The 18381-nt window shown below is 45.3% G+C and overlaps 1 protein-coding gene across 2 annotated transcripts in view; it reads right to left on the minus strand.

Moving 5' to 3' along the window:
- POU2F1 (POU class 2 homeobox 1) overlaps window positions 1-7542 on the minus strand; it is a 108328-nt gene extending 100786 nt beyond the window's left edge. For both annotated transcript variants that reach the window (XM_074900225.1, XM_074900216.1), the window contains exon 1: window positions 7487-7542. The gene's annotated coding sequence lies outside the window, so the exon portion shown is untranslated. The remainder of the gene's footprint in view (window positions 1-7486) is intronic.
- Between the last annotated feature and the right edge of the window lie 10839 nt (window positions 7543-18381).

The raw sequence follows: 18381 nt of genomic DNA on the forward strand, positions 1-18381 counted from the left end.
AGAAACAAAACTATGAATAATTAGAAAGGCATCTTTGCAACAGGATTCCCAGAGAAATTTGAATCTCATTTCTCCTTCAGCAGACTGTATTAGCTAATAATACAGAAGTAAGTGATTCATCAAATGTCTGAGTCATTTCTACCTGTATTCACTGTATACTCCTCCCCCTCAGCTATACCCAAGTAGTATAAAGCTACAACTTCACACTGGTATGGTCAGGCACAAATTACTAAGTCACATGGTATTTTTCAAATAAAACTGAATCATCGAAAGGACAAAGAGAACAAATAGCAAAGGAGCTCACTGCAAAAAGGATGGTGATTCCTACCAGCCCTTAAAGGGGGAAAAAAAGAAGCGCTATCTCCAGCCTGATTCAACAGGGGTTTCTACATTTATTTTTAAGTCCTCAACCGTATTTACTATTTTAGTAACTTAGCTCTTCATATTGTCCTTTTCCAAAACTTCATGCCCTGTCATACAGTGTCAAACATGTTATATATGCTACTTCATCCCTATAGAGCCAAATCTTATTTCTGAGAAGAAAAAAATAGAAGTAATGATGAGCAAAAGGTTCCTTGTCACAATATCATGATTTATAGAAAAGATAAGTCTATCTCAGAGTGATCCTGTTAAATGGCTGAAGCAGTTATGCTTGGGGTTTTTGTGGTTTGGGTTTGTTGTTTTGTGTGGGTTTTTTTTCTTTTTTAAAAAAAGGTTACTTTACAGGGATATCAGTCCAAAATTTAGGAGAAGTAACAGTGTCTGTAATTTCCCAAGTACTTTTGCCAATATGTCCTTTTAAGCCACAGCCCCTTTTAGAGAAGCGTCTCACTGTAAGCAACACTAAAATAATGGGATCCACTTAAAGGTCTTATCCACAATTTTTATTTAAGAGTTTCTGTCGTGGCTATCATTACTGCAGTCATACCTAGGACAGCACAAACCACGCCAAATTTTGAGCATCTATTGGTTTCTAAGCTACTCTTTTACTCAGGTGCTGTTTCATCACTGGCTTCAGTGATTTAGGTACAGCCTGCTGCTAGAATAGGAGGTCCAGCATAGTGCCATTGGCTATACATTCCTACCACCTCCCTTGGGCCAGTACCATTTAGATCAACTTGGGTTCATCAGCTCAATCAGCTGTGGTTTCACAGTGGTTTATATCAATCTAAACACAAGGCCATAAAATACAACTAAGCTAAGCAGAATGCTTGCTGCTGCTTTTGAAAACAGTAAACTTAATTTCTCTTCTTTCCTGCCCCTTCCTCCACTTTCACTCATATGGTTCTACCCTCTCTCTTGCACTTGAAGGCCTTTGTTGAGCCAACTTCAACTCACAAACCAGAGAGCTAAAATGATCTGGGGCTAGTTTTCCACCAGGTTATCAAGTTAAACTAGAGCATCCTGGAAACCAGTTAAGTGCTAGGACAGGTGCCAATTAAGTAGTAGAATCACATGGCTGAGAGCCTGACTCCCCATTTAGACCAGTAGGAAAGCCATCAGAGAGAATGAAATTATGAGAAGACTTGGGTCAGCACATGTGCTTCTTGTTCCCCTCCTTGATTGGTACTGCTACTTGCCTAATCTCATTGTAATCCAGTTCAGAGAGCTAAACCAACAAAAAAACTATTCATTATTTTTGGCAAAGCTTGTTTTCTCCCAATTTAATTCCCTGAGCTAGCTCAGCAAAGGAATCAGGCAAGCACATGCACCAGTGCAGAGAAAGGGGCAGGAACACACAGGGAGATGAGGACAGGCTCCAGCTGATTTAAACTGTCATTGAACTGCATACCCTACAGCAGATCTGCATCACACTGTAGTTAGAATTGACAGTAATCTGTGCCTTTACAACAGGAGGCCTTCATCACCGATGAGAGTACACGAACAGGACCAGCACTGAAACATCCTAAGCAAAGTTTACCCTGGCACAGGCTTGGATGATCACATGTAAGAGCAGAATCAGCACAGTACTCTTACCTTCAGAAATACTACAAAACACTAGCTAACTATTCCCCCAGCAACACCCCCTGTGAAAATGTGCTCTAAAATTACCACTACACAGATTCAGCCCAGAACAGCAAAGCAAGCAAAACAGGGGACAAACTCGGGGTTGGAACCCAGTAAATCCTCTATAGCAAACCAACACTTCACCACTCAACTGTCTTGTTTATTAACCCTAAACTACTTCAATTAGCCAGTAGCAGTATATTTAAAAATTCCTTTTGCAAAATACTTTGTAATACACTATAGAGCTCATAATTTACAATACAGTTATGTTCACAAATGTGGGTATTTCCTAGCTAGTAGTGAAATAAGAAACTAGGAAAAGGAATAATACTGAGATTTTAAGTAATTATTTCCTTTTCGACAGATGAAAATAAGTGCACGAGCAGCAGCATGAGGGCCTATTCACACAATTCAATAAATTTAATGCAAAGAACTATAGGAAGGAAAATACACCTATGTATATGTTTTTACTCAGATTAGCAATTGTCAAACAGTTTCAAGTGAATACAAGCAATTACTTAATACACACTAACCAAGACCAGGATCTTTCCTTAAATTTATCTCCCACGCTCAGTCCAACAAATCCCACGCTTAACTTGCCCTGTATAACAATGTAGCACATTACGAAAAGTGATGGGAAAATTTGTTAACACAGAAGCAAATCTCTGCAGTAGTAAACAGCCAGCACTGTAAGTCTATCCAGCAACATGAGATAGTCTTTCATTCACATACTAGCTTAAGCACGGAAACCAAGCATATCACATTTGGGACACAAGTCATACTTAATTTTGTTCAACACCTTCTTTTGACAACAGCTTTGTCACACAGACTGAAAACACATATGTCATAGAAGACAATCATTTGCCACGACTGTCACTGATTCTCTCAAGATAGAAATAATAAAGCTGTAAGTGCAAGTAGCAGAGGCTGCTTAATTCTCAGCTGTATAAAATATCAGTATCAAGATTATTGTCCTAAGGGCAACAACAGTTCACTGAGAATAGAAAATAATGCTGGAAAAAAGGTGAGAAAATTAACTGGCTAGATTTGCACATTAAAAATGCTGTAATCTGTTCTGAAGTCTTGAACTCCACAGGAGCCAAAATTTGCAGAAAGCAAATGAAAACTTACTGCATTCTATGAAAAACTACTGCAAATTTGCCAGAGAACCGGGAGAGAAAACCAGCATGTCTACAGAGGAGATAAACACTATTTAACAGAAAGAAGCTGGATGGACAGGTCAGTCAAAAACATTCTGGACAGGACAGAAAAAACATTTACCCCAAAATTCTCTGCATCCTCACACATCTGAACATAAACAGCAAAAATGTGCAACTCAGTGTGGGATTTACCACTTGAAATTTGACAGCTATTATCTGACAACGGTGTTCAAAATCTCATTCTTATAACGAGCGAGCAGACGCAGGAACAACGCTCCTTCACACCACATAAGATACTCCTAACACAGATTATGTTGGTGCTTCCTAGGTTTAACGGACAGACTGAGTTGAAGGCTACCTCACTGATTCTGTCAAGTGAGGCAACTCCAGCCATCATCACCATTACTTGCTAGGACAAGCATTCTGAAGCTATCCATGTTCAGCATCAGGAAGTCAGTATTAACATATACTTGCTTGAGTTATTACTGCAGGCTAATCTTTGAGAAACTGTTAGTGACAGCAAACCTGAGATTTTTTTCCTCTTAAAATGACAGAGTGAGAAGCTCAGACTTCCCTCTTCCTTCTAGGAAGCAAGGAGTAAGCTCTAGCTCCTCTATCTGCGAGATCACCATACTGACACACACCTTCCCAATTCTGTTCCACATGCAGCAGCATGGCTACTGCCATAACTTAGCCTATTTTCCAACCAGCTGTTAGACTAGTCAGTTTTGAAAAAAGAAAACAGAAAATAAAATAATAAGGAGGCAGAGCCACCTTGATAACTGAGTAGAGGTAATCAGGCAGTGGAACTATTTCATGAGGAGGAGAAGCCTTCTTCCTTCTGTCCCCAAAAGCTGAAAGGACAGCCAAAATAGGAGAACGTGTTCCCCTGGTAAGAATTAGAAAGCACTGCAACAGTAGCACAACCCCCCACTCTCACCACAGCCAGGTAGTCCATATGGAAGAAAAAACATTTCTTTTACTCTCCCACCCACCACTGATAGAGAAGGTCCAAGAAGTGGCTTACAATCTGACACCTACCAGTGTTAAACTAACATAAAAGTCCTTACTCAAGACTGAGGAGTAATACCCACGCATTAGTCTCAGCACCTTCTGACAAGTGAAGATGACACCAGGATTTGGGGAAAGGGGCTTCCCACTAACATGTTGCCTATGGCCTTCACCGGTGAAGACACATCTCTATCCGCATCACGTTCCAGTAAAAGTTTAAGCTACAACACAGGCACACAAATATATGTTTGAGAGAAATACATCTGTATTTTGGCATGTAAATACCTGAATTCAAGAGTTATAAACCCCAGCTCGGTCATAAGACTGCACAAGGCCACTGTCCAGTATTCCATTCTATAAAAATTACTAAAACGTCAGTGACAAAGAAATTTTGTTTGCAAGATGCAATGTACATTTTTATCATGCTGGATAAAATATCTACAGTCTCAGCAGTGGTTAAATTGCTGCTATAAAGGAAATTGTCCTCAGATAAATGGTTTCCCTATGAGAAGGTTTCAGTGCTACACCTCACCCCAGGTCAATAAATCAAATTAACTGCACCTTGTCCTCTGGCCAATGACATCATCGGCTTGACCACATCTTGTGAAGCGAGTGCAAAAACATATGCTATTTAAGGCATGAAATCATATTACTGCTTTTTGTCCAGCCAGCCTTGTGCTGCTGGTCTGTGAAACAGTCAGTCACCTGAACAGTCTCATTACTGCTTCTACAGATTTTTTTTCTTCTAGTATTCAAGGCCTGTCTTCACCAAGGGTGAAGAAAAAGGATAAATAATCTGAGTCGTTATTTTTTAAATCAAAATGCTTTTCATTAGCTGCAGCGTAGTATTTTGTGACAAATCAAATTTAGAACCAAACTACAAAATATGTTGTCTGCATATGTATGTGAACTCTCTTCCCAGTCGTGTTTCAAAGATGTTTACATGCTAATCTGGCACTGCTACTTTGAAGTACCCTGCTGTTAGGTCCTTTTTCTTCACAGGGTGAAAACAATGGTCACTAATGAAAATGTACAGTTTTATCTGAAACCCATCCCTCCATAAATATTTTTTTTTAAATTACTGCCTCTTTCTAATAAAGTAGTCCATTTGTTTTCTTTTTAAGACAACTAATATCTGGTTTAAAACTGAATTACTCCAGACAATTTAAGGATTAATTTCAATTTTAACTTGGTGTTCTTATGACAGAATCACAGAGAACTTATCTTCCTTTCTAGACCCTGTACTCCCTAGTAGTATCTTCCGTCTTGAGAGCCAAATCTAAATGAAAGAAAAAAAAAAAACAACCCAGAACAGTCAGATACAAGCAGCGACAAAAGCATCTGACACACTGCACTGTTAAACTGCATCCACATTAAGCAAAAGGAAGGTGAATAAGATTATCTTCAATGTATTCAATTCTGTTTGTGTTCAGAGGGAGGAGGAAAGCTGTTCAGATTTTGAGTGTGTCTTCTATAGCTCTCTCAGTGCCAGAAAACATAAATTAGAAGCAACTCTCCTTTAAGGAAAAGAATCAAGGACAAAGGGACCAAAAATGCCCAAGCTCTGAAAAGCAGATATGAAAGAAACAGCTTTACAGTCTTGAGTTGCTATAAATTAAAAATAAGCTCCTTATTTAAAAGACATGAGTGTTTGAGAATCTATGAGCAGATCTGATGCTGCTCAAGCCCCAGGAGGGTTTTGTTTTTGCTGGCAGGGGTGGAGTGGAGATGGGGGGGTCATTTTGGTTATTAGTAAATAAATCAAGCAGCAGAGTGAGGCCTAGGCGCCTGCCAGAGGAGCCAGGGCCTAGCTCTCCCCCCTCCTCTCCTCACACAGCCTGGGTTTGATCTCGGGGCCCTGTGGGTTGCCAAGAAAATTTAAAAAAAAAGCGAGAGAGCGAGAAAGAAGAATCATATTGAACCACAAAAGCACATGGGGCGAATGTAAAATATAAACACGGCGTTGGGCTCTGAGTGGCTGTTATTAAAGGTCTGAATTACTAAACATGAGAGGCGGGGAAAGCCAGGCGGCCATTTCAATAATATAAACCTCCCCGAATTAGACATTATTCAAATGAGAAGGAGAGGGAGAGAGAGAGAGCGAGGGAGAGGGACGGGACCCGCACCCCCAGTGCCAGCCCACCGGGGCTGCCGGCACCATCACCCGCCCCTACCCCGGAACCTAGGGCCAGGGGACGCGGGCCCGGGGCTCGCCACCCAGGGGGGCTGCAGCACCCGGCTCCCCCCAAGCCCTCGGGGCTGCGGAGGCAGGAGGGCAATGGAGGAGGAGGGCAAACACCACCGGGGCAAATCCAGCCTTCGAGGGCGCAAACACGCGGCCTCCCCCATCGGAGAGGGGCACGGAGAAACTCTGCCCGCACACCCCCGGAGTCACCCCACATTGAACGTGCCCTTTGGGGCGGAGGAGGAGGGGAGCTTTAAATAAAAAGCCAAACCACGCTCTCCTCCTACCCCTCCCCGAGGCCATCCGCACCCATCCACCCTTATGCCTGCAGGCCCCAGGCTCTGGGGAAATAACCCTGGCTGGGGGGGAATGCGGGGGAGGGCTGGGGGGAACGAGAGATGAGGAAACCAAGCCTTTCACCCTCACCCAGCCCCACCGCGGGGCCAGCACCCCCGTCGCCCTCCGTCCTGCCGCCACCGTGTCGGCGGGGGGATCCTGCCCCCCTCGGGGGGCCGCCCGCGTCCCCCCAGCCCCGGCGGGCCGTGCCCCCTCCCGCGGCCCCCACCGGGACCGCTCCAGCAGCATCCCCCCGCCACCCCCCACCCCCCATCCATGAATATGTAAAGCGGCTTTTATTGTGGGCGTGCGGGCCGGGGGGGAGCCCGGCGGGGTGGCGGCGAGCCACCTCCGACCGCTTTTGGGTGCGGGGATGCCTTCCCCCCCCCCCCGCCCCGGCTTCCCCCCACCCCCCCGCCGCCGCCGCCGACTCCCCACCCCGACCCCGCCGCCTCGCCGTTGCGCCGCCGCCGCTGCCCGCGCCGCCGCCCCCCATCGCCCCGCTGCCTGCCCCGGCGCCGGTGCCCCGGCGTGCGGGCGGGTGCGAGTGCGGCTCCGTGTGAGGGAGCGGGCGGGCGAGGGAGGGAGGGAGGGAGCGTGTGTGTGTGTGTGTGTCTCCCCGCACGGGGAGGCTGCTTTCCTTCTCCCCCCCCTCCCCGCTCCCTCCTGTGCCGTTAATTATAATAATCCTGAGTACTAATAAATTATGCTAAGCGGGGCGGGCGGGCGGCGGGGGGGCCGCGTGTGCGAGTATGAATATGAATATGTAAAATGCAGTAATGATTACCTGCCGCTGCCGCCACCGCCGCCGCCGAACTCTCATCTTGACTCGCTGCTCCTCCGTCCGCCATTTTGAATATTTTAACCAAAATCGGCCGCCCGATAAACCCTCCCTCGCTCCCGGCCCCCCCCCTCCCTCCTCCCCTCCTCCTCCTCCTCCTCCTCCTCCTCCTCCTCCCCCCTCCCCTCCCCCCGCCGCGCGCCCCCTCCCCCCGCCGCCCCACTGCGCCTGCGCTAATCCACCGCGCCGCGGCCCCGCTCTGCGCCTGCGCAGCCTCCCCTCGCCTCTCTCCTCCCCCCCCCGCCCTCTCGCCCGGCCGGCGCGAGGCCACGCATGCGCTGAGCGACGGGACTCGCTCTCCCCCCCCCCCCCCCCCCGCCCCTCGGGCGGGATTCGCGCGGCCCCGCGCAGGCGCCTTCCCGTCACCTCTGGCCGAGGGCTCGTTAACGTGTAAAACCGTCGGGCCGCGCGCAACAGCCTTTCAGCTGACACCTCCCCCCCCGCGGGCCCGCTGTGCTTTGGGGGGGGGGGCGCGGGCGCGGGCGCTTGCGCACTGGGGCTCCCCTGGCGGCAGCGGGGCGGGCGGCGCCCCCCGGGCTGTGGCGCAGGGTGGGGGGGGACAGGGCGGCCTGACCCACACCCCCCATCCACACACACACAGAGTCCCGCCTAACGGCTGCCGCTGGCTGAGCGGGGTGGGGCGGGGGGTGCCCTCTGTGGCGGCGGGGGCTGCTCGGCGGAGCCAAGGCCGCTACGGGTTAACGGCGGCGGGGAGGAGCCGCTGCCAGCCAAAGTGGGCATTTCCAGCCCTGGCTCGTACAGCCTGAGTTAACCGCTCAGCCGCTGGAGCGGCGGGGAGGAGCGCAAATAGTTAATGGTGGTAGTGAGAGAGAGGCAACTAGATGAGAACACCTTGGCGTGTGGCCGTTAGGCTGAAAGGGCATTTCGAGAAGAACTGTATCGGCGAGCGGTGGTGTGAAAATACCTGTCGTAACTGCACCGGCACGACAGGTACTTCACAAGCTCCCAGCAAAATTAATCCCCTATGAATAAAAAGGAATTGAATACGGAGAAAATGAAATAACAGAACCTGCAGTTGTCCGTGGAGGAGGGTGCGTGAGTGGTGGTCAGGTTTTCCTTCAGAAAAGAGCAATTGCAAGGAAGTGATTTCTCTGTTAAGAAACCCACTCTAACGTGCTCCCTCGTTCTGGGCACTGCAAGGCTCCTGGGGTGTCTTTCCCAAACAAATACTTTATCCTCTCCCACTTTCCACATTAAATTTGACTAACCTGAGAGGAAGGGAGAGTCGGGCTTCATGCCTTCCTTGTTAAAAGGGAGTGAACAGAGACTGGAGGGACCAACAAAATTAGCTTTAGATTGAGAACTTCCAAATCAGGACAAGCGATCAGCTAAACAGGCAGAGTGGCAAAACTTTGCTGATTCTCAACAGATTTGGCAGAGTAAAAATATAACTTGCTTACATTCTTAATATTGCATAGTTACATGTTATCCCTGAGCTTTGTAATGTACATCCATAAAAAGAAGAAACAGAAAGTGGTATAGAATGGCATTAATTAAGGACTCAGTCTCAACGTTTTCCAAGAGTCATTAATTTCAATGGGTCAGAGTCCAAGACAGATTTTCTTCTGGGGCTCAAAACCTTGTGGGATAAGAGAAGCTGGCAAGGATCCGTTCTTGCATGCTGTTGCTGAAGAAATTACAAGTCGTATCAGAGGCAGTCACTAGATTTTTTTATTGGTAGGGAAGAGCTGAAAAGGAAGGCTGAAGGAGGGAGACAGCAAGGTTTCTCTCCAAGGGCTGAATCAGAAAGGTAATTTTGATATTTTTATTTAAAAAGAAATTCCTCTAGTAATGGTATTTTTTTCCATAATAAAAAATAACCTCTTGATACTGCAGAAAACATGAGTAGAAATGGACTGAACTATGAAAGAGCAAAAGTCTTCTTCTAACACTAATTCTATTTTTGCACATTCGTTTGGTGATATTCCATAGTAGTAATTAAGCACTTTGTCTCACAAAGATTTGTGCTTCACTCACAGAAGTGAACGTGTAAACAAAGGCATATTGTCGTGCTCCTCTTCTGTTCAGCCATGATCCTCGCGGGCCAGTTAATCCAGTTTTATGGCCAGGTTATACCAGCACTGCAGCACACAGTGGCTGCACCATGACAGATAAAGGTGTAGAGAAAGGACTGCTGAGATTAAGACTCTGCATAGCTCTAATCCTGCCTACGCAGAATATTCTCTCCTGTATCTTCCCATCTCATCCATAGACTCCTCTCAGTCCTGCATGCTATTTCCTAGTAACCTCCTCCCTGATAGCAGCAGCTTCTCACTGGGGAGAATTTGCTCCCATTAACCACACCTGATTTAGCCTTTGCTCTTGCTCAGCTTCTGCACAGTGAGCTGGAACCCACAGCTACCGAAGAAAAGCTGCCTGAAAACAAATCGTTACTACTTTGTGGGTTTTTTTCTGGTAGTTCCTAACCTGTTCTGTGTTTTTGTAATTAACCAACTATAAAGAGAACTTCATTCTGTTTGGCCACATAGCTGTTCTCCTCTGTCTTTAAAGATTGCTCTGGACCTATGTCTGCATCCTCTTCTCTAGTTTACTTTGAATGCATCTCTATCTGATGCCTTCCCCAAGGTGTCATACATCCCTGTGGCTATATATCCAGGAAAGCTGGCCAAATCATTAGTGATGAATAATTTATCAGGTAAATTTTAGCTCTATTTCAGTTGTGAGTAGTCTGCAAACAGCTTGCAATTTCTGCAAACTTATTATTTGATGTTACTTGCCACATAGTGCCTGACTGGTGCCTTACTCATGAGCAACTTGCTGGCAACACTTGAAGTTTGAGATTATTGGAACCAAAGATGATACGAAGCTTAGTCCTACGAGAAGCTGAGCGCTCTGAATTCATTTCACAAAAAGACTTAAGTGGGAAACTGAATTGTTTGGCTGCAATCAGCAAGGCTGGGCTCACACCGGTGGTTAAGAATGGGCTTACATGCTCTGCTGAAACAGAGCCCAAAACAGCGAGCGCCTTGAGGGACTCCCATGTTTCTGTTCTCTGACTGGACTTGTCAGCCTTGAGAATCACCTCTTGCAGCGATTTTGCTTTAAAAATATTTTCTGGCAGTGAAAAGCAATACCGTGTTCAAAATCAACACACTCATAAAGGGAAGAAGTAGTATTTCAGGATCTTTTAAAGCTCTGCAGTGTATCTGTGTCCATTGCTTTGATTTTGATCCAGATACCTCCTAATTCCTAGCCCTCCTTGGCCTGCTCTACTTGTACCTGTAACCCCAAATTTTCTACGATTGCTATATTACCTTCTGAAATTTCTATCTCCTGCTAGAATTAATTCAGTAGTGTTTCAGAGACAAATTTTTTTTTGAGGTGGGGAGGTAGGAGACAGAAGAAGCACAAGGTGGGAAGGCAGGGGGCAAAAGAAACAGAAATTGCAGTATTTAAGCAAAAAGAACATTGGGAAGGAAATTGCCCTTTTCTACACACAGCTCTAGTGTATAGAAAAATTAAAATTAAGAGCAAACTTATCTGCTCTGCTCCAGTTCCACTGTGCCCCTCAGATGTGAGTCCCAGGTGCTGCTTTTCTCACACTGCCCCTTCTATCGTGTTTTCTTCACATCAGATTTCTCTCCTCAAGGAGACCCTGTTTCTAGAGTCCTGTTTGGTTCAGCTTTCTCTTTGGCCCTCCAGATACTGCAGTGGAGGCTTCTGCCTCAAAACAGTTGTTCTTTGTCCCTTATCCTTTTGTGCATACCTCCCCAAAACCTCTCTATTCCTTTCACTTTCAGACTGCTCAGATTGTCTCACCTTGTCTCACCTTTAATTAAACTTACCTTTATGTCTCTGTTTACCATTTTTCATGTGCAATCCACACCCTGCCAGAGAGACTGGCAGTCTCTGTGTTACAGTCTCTGTAATAGTTACAGAGGTTACAGTCTCATTTTCTGAACATGCTATCGATATGAACAGCAAAAGACAGTCCATGTCTCAAAAAGCTTGCAATTTAGAGAGATGGCAGGCAAAGAACAAGGGAAAAACAGGGTTAGTAGCTCCTTGATTGAGAAGTGAAGAAAAGCAATATAAAGACCATGCATAGTTCCTCCAGCATCACAGCAGACATTAGTGGGTCTCAGACCTGGGCCTAGGTGCTCTGAGGCTGTGCAGTTCAGTACTTTAAACCACAAAGCTGTTTTTCCTTTCTCTCCTGTGTTTCTCCCCACCCTCGTGTTCCCCAGCGTGGAGGAGACAGCCCACCCTCACCCCTGAAGGCTTGGGATCCACCAGAACAGTCTCTTTCCAGTATTATGCTCTGCTCCCTTCCCCTACACACTCCTCTGGCTGCCTTTGACCAGCTTGCTCTCTAGCTCTGTTTCTGTCCCTCTTCTGTTATCTCTGGATCAGAGAAAGGATGACCCCAAATCTCTTCTTTCTGAGACTTGTTGCTGATCCTCTGAATCTCCCAGCTAATGAAATTGTAGCAGGAAAGTTGTACCATCTCGTAATACCCTGCCCCTCCCAGGTGCAGCTAACTGCTTTTTTTGATATAAAATGTGGAGCACAGATGAAAAGAAACATACTTTTCATTTTCATATTTAAAAAACCTCTTATAATTCAGAACCTTGACACATCTTCAGGAAAGGGAGAGGTGATCACTAAGAGGGCACTTATCTTTTCAGGTGGGTTTTTCAATCTATTTCTCACTCCCTGATGCTTTGGCTGCACTTACTTTTTCTAGCTCATTTTTTTGTATGCATTTCAATGGTTGTCATCAATGCAGCATCTGAGCATCTTCCAATTTTAATCAATTACCTCTTACAATTCACCAATTTAGGAGATTCAGGAAATTATCACTGTGCTTTTTCAGCAATGGTAAGCTGAGGCAGAGAAATTAAGTAACTTGTTTCAATTGCATGTGTGGCTGGGCAGCCTGTGAAGAGGAACCCCCAAATCTCTCCATTGTCCTTGATTGAAAGACCCTGTTCATCTTGTCGTTGTTTCTCTCCCAGAGATCCGCAAGGCTGGCCCCATCTTTACCTGTCTCTCTACCCTGAGAGGGACAACAATGGGGTCCTACAACTTGATTCAGATCTCTTGAGGAGTGGGATTTGCAAGTGTCTGATTCAAGTTGCCACTCAAAGCTGCCACAGATCTGTTTTTAGTGGTTTTCTCTGCCTCCCCTTATTACAAGAGAACCCTTAAAAATATATAATATTTTATGAGGGTTATTAACTAAGTCTTGGGAAAGCTCAGATACTACAGCAAGAGTGCCTGCATTCTGACAGGCCCCATATAGAAGGACAAACTCTGTTCTCTATGAAAAAGAAGGCTGAACTCCTTTTTTTGCCCAGTCGTACAGCACGCTTTCTGCTGTAGACCTGGGGAATGCTCTGGTGCTGCTTACATGAGGAACCAAATTGGTTTTGACCTCAGCGGAGAGGGGGCCAAGAGGGACACATCTGACGCCTTTTAGCAACTGCAAGGTTTTCTGTAGAATAGTCATAGCCTATGAAACAAACACACAGCTGGAGTTAGGGTGCTTTTGAAAACATTGTCTTTATTCTCTACCTCCCTTTCTTCCAGGACAGGCTCTTTGCTTATTCCCTCTTCAGAAAGGGACTTTTCTGGCACACAGCCTAGCCTGGCTGGAGATTAGGGATTCTCTCTGCCCCTTCATCCTTGAATATTTCCTTTTAATTTCACAGTTTAAATTCCAATTGTGTAATTACATTCTGCCTACCCCAAATTCCTCTGTAATTTCAATTGGACACGGTGTCCTTCACTCTCTAGGCAGAACTCTTGCAGTGCTGTGGGGCACTGTTAAAAGGCTGCCACGCTCCACTCTAGTCCCATTTCATGTAAATGGGGAAAGAGAATGGACCTAGATCCCTTTGAACTAAGGCTGCCGCTCCATATAGGCAAGACAGAGGTTGCTATAGAGTGACAAGGCAGTCTTACCCCATGGCAATACACTGGGCATTTTTTACAATGCTTCGGTCTGAACAGATTTTTGGAGTAAAAGTCTAAATCTGTCTGGAGGTATTTTTCCCCCACAACACCATACCGTTTGATCTCAAATAAAGCTGTACAGGGACCCCCAAACCACTACTTCACTGAATTTATGTGGCCTGAGAGTACCTGCTTGCACCGTTTAACATGGCAGAAATGCCACAGTCATTTCATTTAGGTTCAGGGAGTTGTGTAGCACCGGGAGGGTATGCAACACAGATGCCTCATTCAGTAAAACGTTTTACAAAAACAGGCAAATCCCATGCATTTTATGACCCAACCCCAGTATTTCTGGAAAACTTTGCCAATGTTTTCCCTCAGTCCTACCCTGGTAGCCATCACCTGAGTCCCACATCCCAATTTCTTTTTTCACAACATTCCTTTTTTAAGCATCAGTATCTGCTTTACATCATTGTGAAAATATTACTGCTTCTCCTGCTAGCTCTTGCTTTTGTATCCCTTCTTGCTGTGGCACAGCTGCTTACTTGGTCAGTGTGCCTGCATGCTGCCCTTCAGGTATCACAGACATTCATCTTCCACATTTGCACCACCTTCTGCTGTGGTCTTTTGTGGAAACTCAGGGTGGAGAAGGGGAGGGAGCGTGTTTCGATGGGAGAATGCTTCTCCTTTGTCTTGTCTTTTAGAACAAACTTCCTCTCTTCATACACGTTCTGTGGCAGGCTCATGGAAAGGAGTCGCTCACCTGGTTTATAGTGATGTTCTGTGCAGCTCAGCAAAAAAGAATTGGTTTGCCGTAGGAACTGGATTTTTGATGTTTGATCATCTTCAACCACAAACCACATTCTTTTCACCATGTGTACACTGTTGTCAGAGAAACATGGGGCCGATTCCATAATTAGCTATTAGTCCTTTACTAAAGCACAGTTCCCTTTACTCCGAAAGTACCCTGGGTAGTCCCCCTGCCACACAATGTTAAATGTTTACCTGAAATAAACATCCAGTTCCTTGCTGACAGTGCTGTATCTACATGGAGCCTCAGTCACTTTGAATTTTGATGGGACTTCTGCTTTATATATTCTGCAGATTTGGTCCTGCTCCCCAGGGATGTCTTTACACTTACTCCCGTAGTAGCAGACCTGAGGCTGCTGTTTGCGTCTCTGGCAAACAGCAGATAGATCAGGTGAGATCAAGCAGACCACATTTCCATGTTTCCTTGGTTAGCTTATACTGTTAAAAGTGAGTTGTTGTTAGGAGGAAACAGAGCATGTAATAACTCGAGTTGGATTTTGTTTGGCTTTGAGTCATAAATCTTAAAGGAAAGGAAAGAGCCATCATGTTCATCCCCAAGTTTGTCATACAATCAGCAAGGGGCAAGGCAGTAGTATGGGCAAGAAAATGAAACATGTGAAGGTACAAGTGCCAGCGGGGGGAAGTCACTGTTGCTTATTGTCAGTTTTGGTGTGACACAGAAAGTTCAGCTAATCCTCTTAGTTACAGAGACACACGGGTGGGGGGAGATTGTTATCTCAAGCAATTTGCTGGCTCTACTCCTTTTTTCCTTCGAGTTTCTTTTCGCCTAATTGAGCAGCATTTCTTCCTGGGACTGGTTTGCAATAATCCTGGGGCCTCATCTGGGAAAACACTGAAAAATATAGAAAGGAGAAGCAGGCCGACTGAGGCAGCTATCACCATGAGTTTCTCTCTTCAGAAAGGTATCAGGTTTGGCTCCAAGTGCTGAGGATTAAAGGTAAGATAAAAATTGGAAGTGATACAGAACAATCTGTTGATCAGAGCCAGTCATCACTCAGAAAGGTGTATCTCAGACATGAGCTAGAAGGATGGGTAATTAACAGGCATTCAGAAAACAAGGAGCATCTGAGGTGGAGAAGGGGGTGAGAATTCCACCGGAGTGCATCAGAAATGTGTTGATTCCACTTTCATTGCCAGAGGGATGTATCCGCGGTAAATCTAATCAAGAGTCAAAAGGTGAACAAGAACAATAATAACTGGTGAGGTTTGTTTTTATTTATCCAGGAGATAAGGATTCAACTACAGGAATAGAATGAGAAAAAGGCACTTCTTTCTGAGCAGACAATTATTCCACCCACGCTCACTCATCATCAGGGTTTTAACATTCTATTACTAAGGCTATTTAACAGTTTCTCAGCCTCAAGGCTGGTAATATTTGTGCAGATACTCTACCAGTTGCCACAGGTGTCTTTTTACAACAGACCTGAATAATTAACATGGGATAGTCCTGAAGATGTCAGTAGCCATGAGCCATTCTTCAGTAGACTCACAGCGTTATTCCTGGTGCTAGAGCAGGGTTGGTGTTACCGGTTGGAGGACACATTTGAAAACCCTGTCTCCGTATGCAGACAGAGCCTTAGTGTCTGTGAAGGCACGAGACTGTTTCCAGCACCATGATCTTACCTCTCAGGGAAGTAGGGGCTCTAGTTCCCAAGCCCCAGTGATTCACTCTGGAGAAGTTTGAGATATTACTGTTTTCAGCTGCCTGTGTTACTAAGGTGCTGGAAGTAGTTAACCCAAAGAAGAGGAGGCCAAATGAATGGTGTGTCCATGGCTAACTGTTTCAGCTGATAGACATGCACTAATGTAAATTTGATTTCCACTGATACCAGTTTGCTCTGTTATCCTGAACTGAGGACTGCAGAAATGAGTGATTAAATTCGAGATCATATCAATGTATTTTTCTGTCATGGCTAAAGAATTTATTACCTCTGACTGTGGAGGTGGGTTACCTTTTCAGTTAGAGCAGCTAAATCCAAGAGAGACTGTGAGTCAGAGCCATCAGATCAGAGAGAAAGGGCCAGAGCGAACATCAGTCACAAAGCAGTTGTAAAATAATTAGTATAATGCTTTCAACAGAAAAGATGTTCTGCTGATGTCCTACTGGCACAGGACAAGGAAGTGACAAGTCTGATAATGTATGTCACACCTAGACATCCTTTTTGATTTGGCATGAGCAAGTATCTCTCTGGTGCTGGCTAATCTGGGGTCTTGGAACACCTCAGCAGGTCCAGAGGGATGCCTTGGGTTTGGCTCTGCCTGGGTTTGGCTTGTGACACACACATGGTGCCTGTCACTGGTTTCCAAAGGAAACCCCAAGAGTGGATGAAACAAGAGTCATGGTGTGTTCCACCTGGTTTTTGACTCAGATACTTGGAGAATGAAGATTGCACCATGTGCTGTGTCTTGTACCTTCAGGTCACTTTGGTGTGTCTCTAATGCACACCTGCACCATAGATAACAACTGCATTTCCTTATTTTGCATCCATGTTGTGAGAATAAATGCATTACAAAGTGTAATTACCAGACGCTACAGAGGTGAGGACATCGTCAGTTGATTTCTTTCAGTTCTCTTACTTCTTTAAAGATATTGGTAAAATTTGATCAAAGCCAGAGTTTGCTTTTCCAAACTACTAATTTATGGTTGGGGGGGGAGGGGGGGGGAGCAGGGGCACAAAGAAGGGAACTTGTACCTGTGCTACGTGTGACCACCACAAAGCAGCCCTTTCACCACAAGATACACAGGGAATGCTCCATAATGACTTCCTGGGAGTCCGCAGTGCTTCAGACAGCGCAAGGAGGAGTAAGGACAGGGCAGAAATTGGTGGATTCATGGGTCTGTCTTTTCCTCATGCAGGTCTGCACGGCTAGCTAGTTGCATGCAGGACTATAGCATGCTCTTTAATCCTCTCAGTGAGTATTTCCGTTTGTAACACTGAAAATATATAGAAAAGTCGTATTTTTTTTTAGCCACAGATATGCTTCCTGAATCCTACTCTGCAGTATCAGACTGCAGCTCTGACAGTGAGATAGCATGCACAGTTGCAGACTGTGAAGAAATTAGAAATGTATAAAATGCATACATAATGACTTTTAAAAATGTGTTTACTTTAATAAATATTCTTGCAGTTCTATTTCAGATATATGTGTTAGATTTTTGTTAATCAGAAAATGAATGTCTAAAACCACTAGAAGAAAAAGGCAGAATTGCAGCTGAATGTCATGAATGAAGAAACATTCACCGCTGTGAATAGGACCATCATATTTCCCAATGGCAGCTCCCTGTCTTCCCCTAATTCCCCCCTCCCTTTTCCCTCCTCAAACACATACGCATACACTATGGGAGGAATGACAGCTGTTCTTCATGGAATGACAGCCCAGGGATATTGCATCCTCCCTTAAAAAAAACCAGGCAAGGTACAGAATAAGGTCAGTGAAGGGAGACAAAGGGGTCTCCCAGAGATGGCAAAGGGTAATTTATTGACAGATGAGATAGACGTTACTACAGAAAAATATTAAATGGATTCTTTTCCCCTGTCTTTGGAAGGGAAAAAAAGTAGGAAGGGTTAGGAAGGACAGATGCCAGAAATAGAGACAAATTTCCCAGGAGAGGAAGAAGAAATCCTGAAGGAAATTAGGATCAACATAGGAAAAAAAAAAAAAATCAGAGCATCTGAAAAGCTACAAAATTCTGTCCTAAAATCCTGTATGGAAACAACAGAAAAAGGGCAGCGGAGAAGGAACCCCACCACTATCAGCGGCCTCACTTCAAAGACACTCTGTGCAAGAAGGAAGTGCTGGTGTTTTACTGATTAAAAGCCACTGTTTGAAAAAGGGCTGCCGGGAAATTACAGAGCTGTGCATGCACTCGACGTCAGCAGCGAGGAAGACTCTGGGAGTGCTAATCAAATGGAGGCTGAGGGAACATATGGAGCACGGAGATTTTATTAAGGACAGGAGTGAGCCAGGGTTCATATAATGGGAGCAGCGGAGTTCAGGAGATGGGAGGAAAGAAAAGGCCAGGTCTTCTGGTGCAATAACTGGCATAGTGCTGCCAACTTTGACAGTAT

Source organism: Athene noctua, chromosome 1 (genome assembly GCF_965140245.1).
Source record: "Athene noctua chromosome 1, bAthNoc1.hap1.1, whole genome shotgun sequence".
NCBI lineage: Eukaryota > Metazoa > Chordata > Aves > Strigiformes > Strigidae > Athene > Athene noctua.